Source organism: Pteropus alecto, unplaced genomic scaffold, assembly GCF_000325575.1.
Source record: "Pteropus alecto unplaced genomic scaffold, ASM32557v1 scaffold42, whole genome shotgun sequence".
In the NCBI taxonomy this organism is placed as follows: domain Eukaryota; kingdom Metazoa; phylum Chordata; class Mammalia; order Chiroptera; family Pteropodidae; genus Pteropus; species Pteropus alecto.
In genome coordinates this window covers 4,766,620-4,785,561 of record NW_006434825.1, presented here as the reverse complement: position 1 = coordinate 4,785,561, position 18,942 = coordinate 4,766,620, and the positions used below count along the sequence as shown (strand labels likewise).

The window sequence follows — 18,942 nt, the reverse complement described above, 5'->3', positions numbered from 1 at the left end:
CGGATTGGGTCTGGAACGGCAGAGAGTTGCATTCCATTTTAAAATTCTGTATTATCAGTTCAGCACCTAAAGAGTTGAATTCCTTCAAGCTTTATAATGTATCCTATAAAACAAACTTTTCTACAACAATACAGATGATCCCTGACTTACAATTGTTCGACTTATGATTTTTGACTTTATGATGGTGCAAAAGCGATAGGCGTTAATTTTTCCCCAGGCTAGAGATATGTTATATGATACTGTCTTGTGATGCTGGGCAGTGGCAGTAAACCAAAGCTCCCAGTCAGGCCGCAATCACAAGGTTAGACAACTGATACTCTGCTGTGTATTGTGTTGCCAGCGGTTTCTGGATATTGTGTTCTGAGCATGTTTAAGGTAGGCTAGGCTAGGCCATGATGTTCAGTAAATTAAGTGTATTAAATGCATTTTTGACTTACGATATTTTCAACTTGTGATGGGTTTTTCAGAAGGTAACCCCATTGTAAGTCAAGGAACATCTGTATACAAACATTATGTATACAGTAGCCATGAAAATTTAATTAGCTCTCTGTTTCGAGATAAGGAAGTTTGCAAGAAGTAATTTTAAAAGTTGCTAGTTATTTAAAAATAATAAGCTCCCGATGTGTTTAATTCACAGTGTGGATGACACGATTTACTCTCCTGTTGAGGAATGGGAACTCAATCAGCTTTCATGCTCCTTTAGGAATACTCAGTTCATATTGTTGACTCTTTGGTTGTGTTTGATTGCTTGAATACGTTTAAGGGAAAGTGCAGATAATTAAATGGCAACTTGCTGTAGATATAAGAGAAAATTTCAAAACTTTTTGTACTTAGAGACAGAATGTCATCATGGTTCATATTACTTTCATAATACGCTAAGGCAAAAACCATCTGTGCATATATTCTATGGGAAGAGGCTTGGCAGTACTAAAACGGAAAACATTTTTAACAACCATAAAACACAAACACAGAAAACATTTTTAACAACCAGAAAACAATAGACACTGACATCATATATTATTAAAATTGTGATTAGCTCATTTACTATCCCCTTCGTGCATGCCATATGTCAGACATTTCTAATTTTACTCCTTGATGTCATCCTTATTGCTGCTGTTTAACGTTCGAGTACATTGAACACTGGACATAACAAATAGGTCATGTGTGCTTGTGTGTGTGTGTCTGTGTTTTGTCATCTGGCACACATTATAAATATCTAAAATGTTAGCATGATTTTGAATTTAAGTTTATTTTAAAATTTTATCTCATATTACTTGAGACAATTACTTATGTGTGTTCCATTTTTTTTTTATTGTGTATAATTGACATAACTTATATATGTTTCTGGGTGTGAGAATATCAGTAGAGAGTAATCACTGAGATCTTTGCATCAAATGGGGAGTTTGGGGGCCTAGAATATGTTTGTGTCCATAATGCTCGTCTGTTACTTTTATTTGTCTTGTGATGAGAGTTATTGGTCACTCTGAACTATCTCTCCCTATTTTCCATTCTGACTACCTTACTGACCACAGGCAAGTGGGCTCTCCAAGCCCTCTGAGGGCCAGTACAGAGCCCATGGTCCTCCCAATAGGGATGCTGCCATCACAACACTGACCTTAGCATGGAGTGCATCTTGTACTCCTTTTTAAAATAAAGCAGAGTTTAACATTTACCACCACTCCATTTGGATAATAAAAACTTTCATAGGGTTTGGCCCTTGGAAAGAGATATAAAATTTAATTTAACTATTTACCTTTATTTCATTTGTTGAGTTTCAATAAATCACAAAAAATGTATATGTTATTAATTGGATCAAATCATATTTTTCATTAATTTATATACTCATCAGAAACCTTCATCAGTGGGACTCATTTTCATTCTTAATTCATTTCTATGGTGAAAAACAGTATCAAACTTCATGAATCTCATTTGCATGTTAATGAAACAGAAACAAAATAAGATCATTTTAATTATCTTTTGCTAGTTGTCAACCTACTTGATTACATTTTTCTTTTTTATTTAGTTTTCTTTTTTTCCTATTAATTACATGAAGTGTTCACAGAGTTTGAGTGATTTATAAAAGGCTACATATTATTTCTAGTATGGCAATATTCCTTGTAGTATTTAGATCAGGCTGTGGAAGGACATTCAGCCAAGTCAGCAGGTCATGTATAAATAAACTAAATCAGCAAATAAAAGTCCCAGTGTCTTAGGAGCACAGGTATGGTGACTTCTTTCCTGTAGAATCTGGAAAACTTAGAGCCACAGATTGATAGGCAAGAAATGAGGAATCAAGTTCAATAACCCAATGCTTTCCATCTGTGAAATAAGAACTGTGAAAATATCGAGGCCTTTGAATGGGGAAGGAGATTGGGAAAAGACTTAAAGTTTCTATTCCTACCAGCAGGGAAGAAAAAAAATTAACCTGTTTTGGAGGAGGCATTTTAATTTAATCTTGTCACTAGAGTGCCATTGTGGGTTGAAATGTGTCCCCCCAAGGATACATTCAAATCCTAACCCTGATACCTATGAATGTGACCTTATTAGGACATAGAGTTTGGGCAGATATGATCAAGTTAAGAAAAGGTCATATAGGCTTAGAGTGGGCTCTAAATAAGCCCTTATCAGGAGAATGAGATTTAGAGACACACAGACACAGAAAAGGCAGATAGAAGGAGGCCCTGTGAAGACAGAAGAAATTGGAATGATGTAGTTATAAACCAAGAAAAGTCATGTATTGCCAGCAACTAGCTACCAGAAGATAGGAAGAGGCAAGGAAGGATCCTTCTCTAAAGCCTACAGGGAGTGTGAGCCTGCTGACACCTTGGCTTTGAACTTCTAGCCTCCAAACCTGTAAGAGAAAAAATTCTGTTCTTTTAAGCAGCTCTGGAAAACTGGTACAAGTGCCACTGAGTGAATGGCTTCATTTTCATAGCTCCTTTACAGTGGGAAGATGCATCTCAATTTGAACCTGACAGAGAAGTATAATCCAAACTTAACTGTAAACAACACAAACAAAAACTAATCACTTGCTAACACTGGCTATATAATGACATTAAATCGCTCTCTGCCTTTATATAATATTTTTATTGTTGTAGCTTCTGTATAGCTTGAATTATAACAGGCAACTTACATTTTACTATTGTCATAGAGTTCAAATAGGTTCTCGTGCACTGTTTGATAGTCCAAGTGTATCCTTAAGACAGAATTTAAAGAAGCCACGTATGTAGAACTGTTCCTGAGTTACAGTGAAATCCTGATGAAAGTTTTTATTTTCGTGTACTTGGGAAACCTTGGAATTAGATTATTGCAAACTGACATACTTATGTCTACAGGTAAAATAATAAAGCGGCAAATAAAATTATCATACACAACAAAAATAAAATGTTTATAGGTATGAGTGTAAACATAGATGTGTATATGTGTTTAATAATATAGCAGAATGCTTCCATAACTGATAAATACAGCCATGCCTCATATTATTGTACTTTGTTTTATTATGTTTCACAAATGTTGTATTTTTTACAAATTGAAGGCAAGACTCTCCACCAGCAAAAAAGATTATGACTCGCTTTATTGCGGTGGTTTGGAACAGAACCCACAATATCTCCTTTTTACTCTCTTCTTTTCTGAAAGATCAAAGTATTTCCTGTGTTGCCATAAAGTAGAATATTTGTCTGTATTTTGCTATTATCTGTTTTTTTAAAACCAGAGCTAAGCCCTTCTACTCTAAATGCTTATAAAACAATGCTTTCCCCAGGCCTATAGGATCTGCTGTTAAAATCAAGCATCTACATGTGGAGAATTTAGTGTATTTGGTTAAGTGACAGAGACAGCTCTCATTCTTGGATGGACTTCTAGTAATAATCATAACATTCTAAGCAGAATCATTTGGCAATTCTTAGTGCCCTAACTCATTGTGCTTGTTCGCACACAACTATTATGCTTAAATTAAAATCCCAAAGATAAATTTCCAAGGTGTGCATGATACGTCAGTGCTTGAGAGGACAGATGAGGTGAAGGTTTCCTGTTGTTAAATATAGTGCATGAAAGCTTTATAATTATTACATTTAAAAATAATAGCGTTAATATATTTAATGACCAATTCTTTATGATGAAAAGAATAAGAGATGAATTTTGTACAGGACTGAAAAAACTCAGGCCTAAGGAAAGGGGTGCCTTGTTGGCACGGTGAGTATGAGTCTGAAATATGGCTGAGAGGTCCCCAAGACCAGAGGTGGGCAAGCTTCACTGCCTGAGGTGTAGAGTATTGACTGCATTGGGGCTGGCCTTTTCTTGTAGAGTTTATTAGAGAACAAAAGATGCCAGCAGTTTATTTGCTTCTATTTCTACAGCTTCCCCATCATATAGGATCTGATGGGCTGAGTAAGGTCTTGACACCTCAATAATTACTTGAATTGCAAGGATCCCGCACCTCCATGCTGATTCAGGCTGTGGCACAGGACTTCTTATTAGCTGTGCCTGATTTTTCTGTCTTGTGTAGTAATTTATATCTGGGATTAGGAGATGTACAATTCTTAAAATTGAGTTGAGAGCTCTTAAACCTGACTACATCCCTGAATAGTCAGATTCCTGAGAGTCACCCCTGTGATCACAGAACACATACTTTCTCCAACACACTTGAACTTCAGCTAACCTGCTCTACGTCTCTGTTTTGCACTCTCTCCAGAGGATTATAAAATTTTCAGTGAAGAGCAAACACTTCGGCATTAGACATATCTGGGATCAATTCACCATTTCTGGGGTTGAATCACTGCCACTTCTTACTTATTTAAGGACAGGAAAAATATTTAACCTGTATGCTTTAGTTCCCTAATACGCTGTTGGAAGAATTAGTACTGAAATGGCATTGGTCTTACTGAAGAAGGTCGCAACACTGTCGTGTGGTCACAAGAATTTCAAAAGCCCAGTCTCAAGAGAATGTTAAACAGTTTGAAACTGTGTCCTGCCAATTAACCCCATTTTAGCAAACCTCAGAGGACCAAATTTATACATCGATTTATACAAAGGTAATCTCAGGGAATTCAGGCTTTCATATAACTCTGGTAAGAAGAGTCAATTTATTCCTGATTAATTACAAAGCAAAGCAGGTTAAAGATTTATAGTTACATTTTATATGTTCATTATTAAGTTGAAGTAAAGACGAAATGTTCTCATAAATCCTTAGTCAAAGTCTGTGAGCTAGGGTGTTCTGATGGTTTTATTTAAAATATTTTTACTTTTTTTTTGTAATTGGAAATTGGTTTGGAAAGTTAAAAAAAAACAACTTCCTAGCATTTTGATAAAGGTGTGGAAAATGAAGTTGCAGATCAATTTTATGGTCAGTAGTGTGTCACTTGTGCTTGTAGATTATATTTTGTGTACTGGCCTTGAGAGGGTGAAATAAAAATGAGTGAAGATTTGTATCTTCTTTCTCGATATGCTTGTATCCTATATTCATTAAAGAAGAGAGCTGGCTCTCACTTCTGGGATTAATAGAGAATCATTTCTGGTCTATCGATTCATTTGATTTAATAGCAGGGATGATTGTCCATCTGACCCTTTGGTTCTCTCTTTACTTTGGGTGTTGCTCTCCTGTCTGGGTCCCCTTACTTGAGGATATGTTCCACTCTCTTCTAACCCCTGTCTCCGGCGTGTTGGCACTTCCTCTGTCTTACCCTTCATCGTCCTTGCCGTCCCTGTAGCATACTTCCTTTCTCTCTGAATCAATCTGATAATGTAATATGAGTGAATGTGCCAACTAGCCAATCCTAAGTATTTTATAATGATAAAAAATGCTGGTTTTGGAATCATGAAAACTAGATTATAATACGAAACTGTGGGTGGCCTTGGGGAAATGGCGTTTCCTCTCTTTTTTCCCTTTCCTATAAATGTATGTGGTTGTATTTGAGGATTTCTAAATTCTATGACAATGTGCTCTTTTTATTTGTCATATTCTATAGGCAACGTCTTTTCTTTATGACTCACTCGAATAATGGACAATTTTGAAAGCATGCGAATGAGTGAAATCGATCCAGAAAGAAAGAAAGAGGAGGACTTTGAGGTAGATTGTCTTCCTAACTTCCCTCAAACTAAGCTCCTGGCTTAGGAAATGTATTCAACTATATAAAATCTAGGAATTCAAATTATAAATATGATCCTATTAAAATTGATACAATGACTCAAATTTGGTCAATTAAAATATATTCATAAAATTAAAATTTATCAATAATACCTAACTTAGATTTCTTTGTGTATATCTAATATTTTTCACAATACTGAGTAGGAAAATGTCACATGTTGGTACAGTGCGTAAACTGAGTTAAGTAATCAGGTGGTGTCTTAGGTTGGGTTCTTCCAGTAGCACACCCGGGACTGATGATTGAGGTGCCAGTGCTTCAGTAGCGGGTAACTCCTAAGAGAAAACATTGAGGGAGTGGAGGAGGCAGGATAAAGAAGGGGAAGAAACCAAACCAGTCCACGTACAACCTGGTTGTCCAGGAAACTCTGGATGATAGCGTTTTACCTAAGACTTTGTCTCACCTCCTGGTCAAGGAACCGAGTCTAATAAGATGGCCTTCTGTATGATTAATTTAGAAAAGTTAGTGTCTTCGTCAGCTTGAGCTTCTGTAACAAAATACCGTTGTCTGAAACAACAGATGTTTATTTCCTACAGTTCTGGAATCTGGGGAGTGGAGATCAAGGTGTCAGCAGATTTGGCTCCTGGAGAGAGCCTACTCCTTGGCTTCTCCTGCTGTGTGTGTGTGGTTTTTCCTTGGTCTATGCATGTGGAGAAAGAGAGAAAGATCTCTCTCTTCTCCTTGTAAAAGCACAAATCCCATTGTGAGGGTTTCACTCTCAAGACCTAATCTGAACTTTATTACCTCCAAAAAGTACCAAATACCATCTCATTGGGGGTGACGGCTTCAACAGATTAATTTTGGGAAGACACAGACATTCAGCCCATAACAGTTAGCGGCATTTCTACAAGCTAGTAAACCAACTAGAAAGTGTTAACTGCTTGAAGATATCTGAGAGAAACCAAGATAGTCAGGCTGTCAAGGGCAAAGGTTCTGGAGAGAAAGGAAATATTATACAGTGAGCCTGACATTTTCTGCACCAAATAACAGAGCTTCAAAATGTATAAAGAAAATGGACAGAAATAATGGTAGAAATAGACAATATAAATTGAAACACAGACCATAGCGAGTGGTAGCTTATTGAAGAATTAGCTACAAAAAAGCAGTGGAAACACAGAAGATTTTAACAGCAAAGTTAACAAATTTGACAAGATATATAAATATGTAATTTGTATTTTAATGCGTTACAATATAAAACTCTGCCTCCAGCAATTCCAGAAGACACATTCGTATCCAGTACCTAGAATACTTAAATTTATTCTGGGCCATAAACAGTATTTCAACAAATGTCAAAGGATTTGAATCGTATAGAGTAAGTGTCCTGGGTACAGTTGAATTAAGCTAGAAAACAATAATTAAAAATATTTAAAAACTCAGAAAGGTGTGGAATTTAATTAATACACTTCTCCAAAAGAAATCTCAATGGAAATTAGACAACATTTTAACTCAACGATAACAAAATACTATAGGTCAAAATTGTGAGCTGCAGCTTAGACCATATTGATAGCCTTAATTATGTGTATTACAAAAGAAGGAGGGCTAAATATTGATGATCCATCCATTGCCTAATTTTTCAGTTTTTCAAGAAATTAGAAAAACAATAGGCGAAACCAAAAATAAGGACCAGGAGAGGGAAAAAAGTACATTAATTAATGAAATTGAAAACACGTAATACATATAATCAATAAGACAAATATACTAAGACAATATTTTAACAAAATTCCTGCTAATAATTGTGAAAATTTAAATGAATTGAAAAAATTATTTGAAAAACACAACCTATCAAATTATACCAAGAAGTAAAACAGAAAATTTAAATATTCCTGTCTGTTAAAGACAGTAAATCCATAATTCACATGAATTTACAGAGAAAACTCCAGGCTAAAATGCCTTCATATGTGAATTCTTCCAAATACTTTAAAGGAAGATATAGCTCTAATCGTTCACTTTCTCTTCCACAAGACAAAAATAAAAAAGTCAAACTACTCCCCAACTCATTCCATGAGGCCAGCATAACCTTGATACCAAGCCCTATCAAGGACAAACAAGAAAGGAAAATTAAAAGCCACTCTCCCTCATGAATATAAATGCAAAATACTCTAAACAAAATATTAGCATACGGGTGTGAAGGGACTCAGCTTCAGAATGAGAATGTGCCCTCTTGGCTAGAATGTACGTGTGCTCTGAAAACATGGTGGCTGACAACCAAAGAAGCAAAAAGCAGGGGCTTAGAGCTTTCTCTCTGACACTGTGCTTAAGCATTCAGATCATCTTCCCCAGGAAAGGATTGAGCGGAAGTATGATAGCTAGCAGTAGAAAACCATCTTTTTTTTTTGTATTCACTCATATTAGAGACTATTATAATTAAAAATGTGTTATAATCTATCACGGGGTTCCCCAACTGTGTGACCGGGGTATCGGTTGTGAGTTGTGGTCTGTTAGGAACAGGGGGCCGCACAGCAGGAAGTAAGCAGCAGGCAAGTGAGCAAAGCTTCACCTGTATTTGCAGCCACTCCCCAGGGCTAGCATCACCGCCTCAGCTCCACCTCAGATCATCAGGCATTAGATTCTCATAGGAACACCGATCCCTGGTGGCAAAAAGATTGGAGACTGCTAATCTATCAGACACTTGTTGAAGGACCCTTACATCCTCTCAGCCCTACTTCTTTCTCCAGCCAGTGTGGTAAGGACCAGCTTCCCATAGGTATAACAGGGCCTCTTCTTGGGCTTCACCACTTACCTGTGGCTTCCTGCTCCATAACTTCCCTGATGCTGAGGGATGATCTGCCTCAGGGAATCCTCGGGAATCATGAACTCTGATGGTAGGGTATGGGGTATGCCTATCTGTGATGCTAACCTTGACCAATAGGGGAGGAGGACTGATAGATAAAAATCTTCCCTCTTTTGTTCTCAGGGTGGAAAGTTCTGGGATACATCTCATAAGACTGCTCAGAAGTGTTAAACTGCTCTTTTTATTCATACATTGTTCTAATTTTATTTATTTATTTATTTTTGTCTTTCTATGTTCTCTTGTATCTCATGAGCTTCTTTAAGGTGATCATTTTAAATTCTTTGTTAGGCAATTCATAAATCTCCATTTCTTTGGAGCTGTTTACTGAAAGTTTATCAGTGTCAATTTGGTAGTGTCATGTTTGCTTGATTTTTCATGATCTGTGTAGCCTTGCATTGTTGTCTTTTCATTTGAAGGAGCATCATTGGGCAGGTCTCTGGACAGGCAGGATAGGTCTCAGACTGTCTGAGAGAGGCTGGAACAGACTCACAGGGCTGCTTCAGGGTCCACAGGGTCTGCAGGCCTGCATCTGGGGCATGGATGAGTGTGCCTCCTGCCAGGTTCCTATGAGAGCTGGACTCTCCCCACACTGAAACACAGCATGGCTAGAGATGGATCACAAAAGGCTGCTTCAAGATTCATGGTCAGACCAAGATCAGCATGTCTGCCTTCAGGGCTCCTGCCAGGTCCCTGATCAGCAGGACTATTCTCAGACTGTGGCAGAGGGAGCTGGAGCTAGGTCACAGGACTACTTTAGGGTCTGCAGTTGGATCAAAGTAGGCACAGGTGGGTGTGTCTCCCTCCCTGTGTCCTTGAATGGGCAGGACTGCTCCTGGACTGGAACTGGGCTAGGTTACAGGACCACATCAATATCCACAGTCAGACCAAGGCTAGAGGGCCCATCTCTGCAGGTAGGAACTGGCTTGTCTCCCAGCAGGACCACTCCCTGAAGGCAGCTGTGAGGGGCTGGAGCCTAGTTATGGGGCCACTTTATAATCTGCAGTTGGACTGAGGTCGGGTGGCCTGCCACGGGGACACAGAGGAATGTGTCTTCTGTGTGGTCCCTGAGTAGGCAGAACTGTTCCCGGACCATAACTTGGACAGAAATGGGTGGGCCTACCTCCAGGAGCATAGTCAGGGGTGTTTCCTGGTGAGCCCTTGGGAGGGCGGGACTATTCTCGGTCTAAGGCTAGATCTCAAAGCTCCCACAAGGGCACTTTTGTCCGTGAATGGCTGCCAATTTTTGTTGCTGATGGGAATATGAGCTGGAGACTTCCTATTCTGCCATTTTGCTGACATCACATCTATCTATCTATCTATCTATCTATCTATCTATCTATCTATCTATCTGTCAATCAATCATCTATCATCAACATCTATCTACCAGCTCTGTAATTTTAAATCTTTTGCCATAGATTTTCTTATTTGATTTTTAACTGTAACCCTTTTGAAGGCTGCCCTATAGAAGTAATTACGTGAGAAGAAGATGTAGAAAAATGACACGATTATGAGCTGGAGACTTCCTATTCTGCCATTTTGCTGACATCACATCTATCTATCTATCTATCTATCTATCTATCTATCTATCTATCTGTCAATCAATCATCTATCATCAACATCTATCTACCAGCTCTGTAATTTTAAATCTTTTGCCATAGATTTTCTTATTTGATTTTTAACTGTAACCCTTTTGAAGGCTGCCCTATAGAAGTAATTACGTGAGAAGAAGATGTAGAAAAATGACACGATTTTATAAGGACTTTCTTCTCAATAGGACTTTGTGTCAGATATCTCCCTTAGTGGGCATTGTTAGGGCCTTACAGGTCTAATTAAGTAGAAAGCTAGACTAAAATCACATCTAAGTGATTTGAGGATTATTTATTATTTTTCTCTTCTCTTTATAATCCATTTTTTTAAAAAAATGACATTTAATGAATATTAACAGTAGAAAATAAAAGGGACACATAAAATTGACTATCTAATTGGCCATGTAAAATATAACTGATTTATTAGACTATATAAAAATATCTGACTGTACAAAAATGAAAAACAAGGTCAGAGACTCCATGCCAAAACATGAATGTTTATGTGGGTTTTCCCAAAGCCTCATCCTTGACCTTGGCATTGTGCATGCCCTCTCTGACTGAGCCAGTCCACCTCCAGGGCCTCAGGAGGAGGCCTGTGCAAACATCTCCTACATATGTGCTGGAGGAGAAACATGTCTAATAATCTCCTTTCTTGTATTTTCAACTGCCTGCTAAAATTTTCCAGCTGCCTGCAAGATGTCTTCATAAAAAGCTCAACATATCGTAAGTTAAATGTATCACCTCTAAACCAGCTTCTACTTGTAATTTTTTTTTTTCTGGTTCCTGGTGATTATCTTAATCACCATGGCTTAAATTCACAGAATCACCTTTTATTTCTCCCTTGGTTCCTCCTCCAGAAGATGATAAATTCTGTACATTTATGGCTTGCAGTCTCTCGATCTTATACTTCTTTTTTTTGTTGTTGTTTTTATTACTACCACCCCAACGCAGTTCTTTGATTTCTAAACAATGCTATTTTAATATACCCATACCGGTCATGCAATTTTGAGGCTTTCCTTAATAAAAGTAAATTTTAGTTGTACACCTGAAACTAATATAATATTGTATGTCAACTATACTTTAATTTTAAAAAATTAGAGTACAGTCACGACCTTATTTTTTGCCTGCTTAGACTTTCAATGCCCCCTCCATGACATGTATGGGTGTTTGTGAGTATGCTTCTTAAGTCCAGCTAGTATTCTGCAGTGGTTGAGCAGATAACTTGGTAGTTTCAAAGATAAAAGAATTAACAAATCATAAACTTTTCAGAAATTAAACTATAAGATAATTTAAGAATTGTCTATCATTCACTGACAGAGTATGGTTTCTCTTAACTAACCCATCCTTGCTTAGTTTGCATGCTATTACTGATATTTACTAGATTTATTCTTTTGCTGTTAGTGCAACATTGTATTAATTCTATGGTTAGTAAAAATATATAAAGGTTGATGCATCATTGATGCATAAAAGCATAAAAGAAATAAACTTACGAGAAATAGAATTCAGAATACATCGTAAACATAAGATGCGACCAGAATTTTAGCATGAAGAATAAAACATGTGAGCCAGGAAACGTGAATATTTGAATATGGTGATTTCATACAAGCATCTAAATAAGAAAAATGTTGCATAGACAAAGCAAAGGTATGGATTTACTAGACAAAGATTTTAATCAGCTCTCTTAAATATGCTCGAATTGCTAAAGGAAACCTTGGACAAAGCGCTAAAAGAAACAAGAATGATATCTCAATAAACAGAGACTATCAATAGTTGCAAATTATAAAAAAGAACTAAACCAGTGATTTCCAATGTGAATGTTATGATTTTATTCTATAAAGGAAAAGAATATAAGTAAATATGCATAAAAAGTACACTCCTAATGGCAAAAACTCATCTTGTTACTAATAACGTTTGGGGAGCAAAGTAAAACAAGCTGTTTGCCAAATTCCTCTATCAAAAGACACGATTACAAACTATATTTTTAGTGGCTCTGAATGTGGAGGAGTAACTTATGAGAAAATGTTAGTAGATTCCTGGTTTCTCCAATGTAAGAACTATGTTGATTTCTGAGTTTTAATCCTGCTCTTGCCTGTGTAAGACCAAATGCCAACCTTTCAGTATGGTTAGAGGTAGAGGAGAAAATTCTTTTCCTTATATTCAGGGTCATTTGGTCCGCCATGTTGTAGCTTGGAAGAGGCTGTGTATCTGGACCGAGGCAACGCTAGATAGACAACAGAAGCTTTGTTCACAAAGCACAGTGGCAGTCAGTGACATGTCTCAATATTACAGTGTTACCAAACTGAGGTCACTGGGGAGTGTGCAAAAAAAGGGTCAGTAGATTCTGCTTTTCTGCTTTAAAGTACACTGGTTGATGTTGGGAAAGGTTAGCACATAAATTCCTCTAATCAAGATGAAATAGAGACATTTTTAAAGACAATAATACCTCCTTTAGAGGTCATTTCTATGTGTGGTATAGTGTGAGGAGTGAAAATGGACATAATTTCCTGACTTGTCCTTTGTCTCCCTTCCCAGCTTAGATAGGCTTACACCACCCAATGCTTAAAGAGAAAGGGATCACTGCATAGCTGGGAACAAAGTGGGTATCTTTTAGGTCCAAAATGTAAATAATTTAAAAGGGGAAATGGCCAGCCTGAAAGAATTTTTTCCCCATACTCCACTGAGGGCAAGAGAGGAGAGTTTAGAAATGAAGGAAGAGGGTTAGACATGAGCAAGTAAGTGTAAATACTCATTTTTCCCTGAAGTTCTGTCCTCAAACTAAGTGTACAGTAGGAAGCTTCATTCACATTCAATGATCTGACTGTGAAAGGAGTGCTTAGGGAGGGCTCTTGGAGAGGAGACTACCTACTCCCAAGAGAAGTCACTAAATCATCTCATTCCTGCAATGCAAAAAGGGAAGTATGGCAAAGACCCCACATCAGCCCCAGATGGCATGTGAGGAGAACCAAGAGCTACTGTGGGCACCAAGAAAGCATGCAGAAGTTAGAGAGTGAAGCGGTGAGTGTGGATAAAGTGTCACACCTGGATGGGAGGAAGAACAGCACAATGTTGGGATCAGGCATGTCCCAACTGACCTGCGACAAATCACCACAGAGCAGAGTGGAAGCTACTTGACTGTTGGGATGATTCATCACCCATGTAGATGACCATGAAGGGATCCCCCTCTCCACTGCGCCAGGACTAACTCCTGGGTCGGCGGGAAGGGAGGGTGGTTCCTGCAAGCATTTTGAAGCAGAAGGTAATAGAAATATAATCCTGCATTGCCCGAGTAATCCATGAATTGGACCGAGTTCCTCTGAAACGATTAGATCAATTATTCTACATCAGACAGGATAGGAGCTCAAGAGAGAAAATTAGATTGAGTTAGGAAAAAAAATGCAGTTTTCATACCTGAGGCTGTAACTGAGAAATTCATAACTCCAATATGATTCCAACTGCTTTGCTCAAGTAGCTTATCTGAGATACCATTAATAACCTGCTGTCTTGTGAGAGCCCACTGCGAGCAGCTCTCCCCGACTCAGCATCATCGGGTTGGGAGCTTGCAATCTGCTATGGAGGGAACGTTTACACCACAGGAATTGACAAATGCTATCAAAGCAGGACGTTTCCCCTTAGAGAACAACTTATTAAACACCTACCAGCATACCACTTACCTGAACTTATCTCTTATGAGCCAAAATATAATGATGTTGGGAAAAAGATATTAGAATTTCTTTTAAAAAATTGGACTGTGATGCAAAAGACTTTTGAACCAAAAGAGTCTGACTTGTTCCCAGTGCTTGATTGTTTGTTGCTTTTTAAAAAATGTATAAATATGATATTTTGTGTATTCACACTGCACATCATTTGTTTTTCTCAGTGGCATATAAATGTGAGTTAAGATTTTTTATTTAGTAAATATGAAAAGTGAGAACTTAAACCAACTGGCTGTGGAAGCTGCCCACACAGATCAAACTATCCATCACCAAGCTTGGTATAGCTCGGTAAAAGATTACAAATACTCTCTTCTTTTAAAACAATGTCAGTAATGACTCATATTATTAATGATCTTAAAATATTGCTTATTCTGTACATTTTAAATAGTGCGTGGTCTTTTTTTATTATTAATTTACCTAAAATTGGTGATTCACATGTGTGCCAAACACAAAACACACACTAAGCGATCCTCAGACGCTGAAAGTTTCTTCGGTCTGGCTCCACTCTCTTCTCCTGCCTTAATAACCGCTGCCCTCTCCATGCCCCCTCACTCCCTTCAGTCCAATTACTGCCATCCTGAAAAATGCGCCTTGCATTTGTCTGCCCTCATATCACTCCTCTGCTTCGGAGGCTTCAGCCCTTTATTTTGACCTTTCAAAATCCCACCGTAGAACCTACATGAAATATTTCTTTTTCCCTAATCACTCAGCCAGCAGTGATTTCCACATCCTAAACTTTTTTACTTTAGTTTCAGTTCCTAATATAATGCATGCCATCTGCTAATGTGTCGTCTTGCTCTTTCATAAAAGATTAACTTCAGTGACGGTGGAAGCGACATCGTATGTGAAGAACAGGCTCTGGGGTCAAACTGTGTTTAGGGTTTTGCCTGATTTTATTACAACTCTGTGACCTCTCACAGATGATGTTATCCACCTTTCTCTTAGTCTATTCACGTCTAAAACTGGCCAAAAAAAAAAAAAGTTTCCATCTAATAGGCTTATTTTGAGAATCAAATGAGTTAGGACAGTGAGGCACTTAGTACATTATGGAATACACAGGCAATTTTTATTTATAGCTAGTAGATCCAAAATCATTCTTAGCATTTCTTTTAATTATGTATATGCCATTAGAAGTATTGATCACATTTTGGTTCAGGTGTTTAGAATGTAAATTGTGGGTATTAGGAATGGTGAGTAGAATGATGTTGATACTTCCTTGTATATAGTAGTTTTCTCAATCTGAGAAGTTTATATATATGTGATCTACTACAGAAAAACATAACCGGTCAATGTGATCAGGGAGATAAATTCTGGACTCTTTGTTATGAGAGATGGCATTTAGGGATTTTAAAGAAGGCGATATATCATAACCCTCTAATTTCTTATGCTTCAATAATTTTTATTAAGAATGAGAAATGTCCTAAAACTTCATAGTAGTCCCTCTTTGCTTCAACTTTTAATGTCTCATTTCCACCTTTTTCTTATTTTGAAAAGATGTAAGAAGTGTTCGTTAACAGTGTTTAGATCGTCCAAAAACAAAATCCACTTTGTAATCTATACACAAACCAACATAATTTAAATTTTAAAACATTTAATTATGTAAAATACTTTATTAAGTCAATGTTCAGCCAATATTCACTTATTTGTTGGAATTCAAGACACATTCAGATACTCCAAAATAAGATTCATGGGAATTAATCAGAAGTGTTTCTAATAAAAGAAATGGCGAAAAGAGAGTTTAAGATCCTTTGAAATGTCTACTTTGATCATTAAAAAAGTCTGTCATTTTACTTTATTACTACAAAGCTAAATTCTTACAGCCCTTTGACCTTCTGAAGTCATCTAAGACTCTAATTTATTTCAATTGCTAATTTATTTCAATTACTCAATTGGCTGTATTAGAACAATAACAGTTCACCCAATAGCAAGTCTGATCAGCTCAAAAAATTTTTTACAGGGTTGGATTCAAATATGACAACGTGGAATATGTGGAATTGGATTCTTAGTTATTAATTTAACAAACATAAACTTAGTTATCTTATACTACGAAGTTCTTTTATGTAACAAGCTATATTGTGGGACAGGTGGTATTTGAGCTGCGGCTGAGAGATGGAGGAAAGAAAGTCCTGGTCGAATGAGAGACCTAGGAATACATGTAATTCAAATGAAATTGCAGAGAATGAGAATAGATTTCATAACAAATTTTACTGTTTTCTGAAGCTCTAATGCCAGATCAAAGTTGCATTAAATGCTGTGCCAAAAAAAAAGGTGCCTTTGTTACTAAGGGAAAAGTTATTAACTTGCTATTACCAAAACAACTCTGGGAACAACGGCAAAAATAGATTCATTATTTAAGAGGCATATTGAAGATTTCTAGGAAAGGGAGGATGTCGAGCAGGAACACAATTTCCTGTCTTCCTCCCCAAACCCTATGAACTTATTCAAATCCCACTGACCTTGCTTCCTTCATTCTCAACATCCTAGAAGAGCTGCCCCTCCATTCTAAAGCGAATCACTCGACAGCATCCTAAATCTTTTGTATTTCTGCAGGAGTCCTGTTCCTTCAGTTTTACATCTTTCAGATTTTCCTTCTGCTAATGATTCCTTACTCTCAGCACCACCATCCAGAAAGTTTCCCAAGTTTTCATCCTTGACTTTGTCCTCTGCCTCCTCCTTGCCCTCTCAACATCTAAGATCTAAAGGATTATCTACAGATCATCACATCCTACCAATTCTACCTCACTAAGATGTCTCAAATGCTTTCGTGTCTTTTCAATCTTTCATTTACTCAACTCAAAATGATATCCCAAGCAATTTTCAAATAAAAACAGAAAAGAATTTTTTTTAACCCCATGGTTGAAATAATAAGGGCTCAAACTAAAGTGGCGATAATGAAAAGGCAAAAGCTGCAATGAAAATCACTTTGGAGGCAATGTGGGCCAGATTTGGCAATTTCTATACATATAGAAATTTCTATTTCTGTTATTGAAAGGGAATAATTAGAAATGATCTTATGATTTTAGTCTGAATGACTTGAAGATGTGAAATGATGTGGCCATCTGGTTTTGACGGGAGTATGGCATCCATTTTCGGAATGTTGAGTTTGATATATTTATAGAGCATCCATGAATAGCTATATAGGAAGCATTCAGAAGCTGGGATTCAGATTTAGGAAAGTCAGAGCTAAAAATAAAGATTCAGTCTTTATCATCCAAAACCAAAAACTTCATAATTGTAGCCATAGTTTAATCATTGAGAAACATAGTTCGCTGAGAATGTAGTAAAGTTAAAGGAGAGGAGAGTTGTGTTAGCTTTCAAACAAAAGTAGAGAAAGGGAAGTCTATGAAAGATGCTGAAAAAGGCTGGCCAGAGAGGTTGGGAAAAACAAGAAGTTGCAGTGTCACATGGAACTAAAGAAGGAAGAGCTTACTTTACGTGACAGGATTTCGATCACGACTTCTGATCTAAAAACTCTTCCTGATGGTTTTTTCCTCAGCTCATTTACTGACCTAGATGAATATTCTAAAGATATAGGATGTCAGCAAGGCAAAACAAAAAGTTTTGTTTTTTTTTTAAAGCATCATCTCAAGAATCATGAAAATCATGAACTCATCATTAAAACTCTACTTATAGATCATCTGGGAGTTATATATAATGTCCATACTATCATATTATTCCTCTTATTTTTATATAAAGAAGCATAAAATGCTAGGAAACTTGTATCCAGGCTTGCATATAATTTTTCAAAAATTATAGACTTTAAAAATTTTATGAAGGGTATATAACACAACACAATATTCTTCTACTCAGTTATGCATCTGTTGGAAGAAAAATTGGTGCCTTTAAATAAAAATATAAAGTTCTTGACATTTATGTTTAACTATTGAGCTTGGCTGACTCTGGAAATATTACATTCATATTTCCTAAAATTACAAATTGCCAGTTTTTAAAAATCACTTTATTGAGGTATGATTATGTTGGGGCCCAAGGCGGGCCTTCCCAAAATATCCCACAGTGACATATTGATTATTTTGAATTAAAGTTACTTAAGAAACTGCCAGTGCAAGAAGAACAAACGCTCTGACCTCTCTGACTCTCTGTCCTTCTGAAAGCAGGAGATAAATCTCCCCCCGTGAAAGGCGCCCTCTCTGCACCTGGAGGCTAATGAGAGCGGCATCCTTATCACCAGCCAGGGAGTTCAAGGCCGAGCAATGTATATAAACAAACACTATTAGTTTTCACTAACTTGCTACCCCAAGCCCAAACTTTGCTTAGATCACTAATGAGCACCTAATTCTAAGTTTCTTTGTCCTGTCTGTTCTTCAAACATTTATCGTTTTTATTTATTATTATTTTTTGGTCTAAAAAGTATAAAAAGCTTCCTGGTTTGATCCTTTCTCTGAGCATCACTTATGATCTCTCTTATGCATATATTAAATGGTTTTTCCTCCTGTAAAACAGACCAATTTTATTATTAGTCCAGCCATAAGAACTCAAAAGTGATACAGGGGGAAATTTTCCTCTCCCTGACAATTAATATATAAAAACCTGTACATATTTAATGTGTGCAACTTGAGTTTGGAAATAAGTATACTCCCATGGGACCATCACTATAATTGAGACCATATGTGTATTCATTACCTCCAAATTTTCTTTCCACCTATTTGTTTATTTTTATTTAAAAATTTTTTTTAAAAAGATTCTCTTTTGTG

The 18,942-nt window shown here is 36.9% G+C and overlaps 1 protein-coding gene across 1 annotated transcript in view; it reads left to right on the top strand.

The window, feature by feature from the left end:
- Positions 1–18,942, top strand: part of CNTNAP4 (contactin associated protein like 4) — a 226,197-nt gene that overhangs the window by 38,348 nt on the left and 168,907 nt on the right.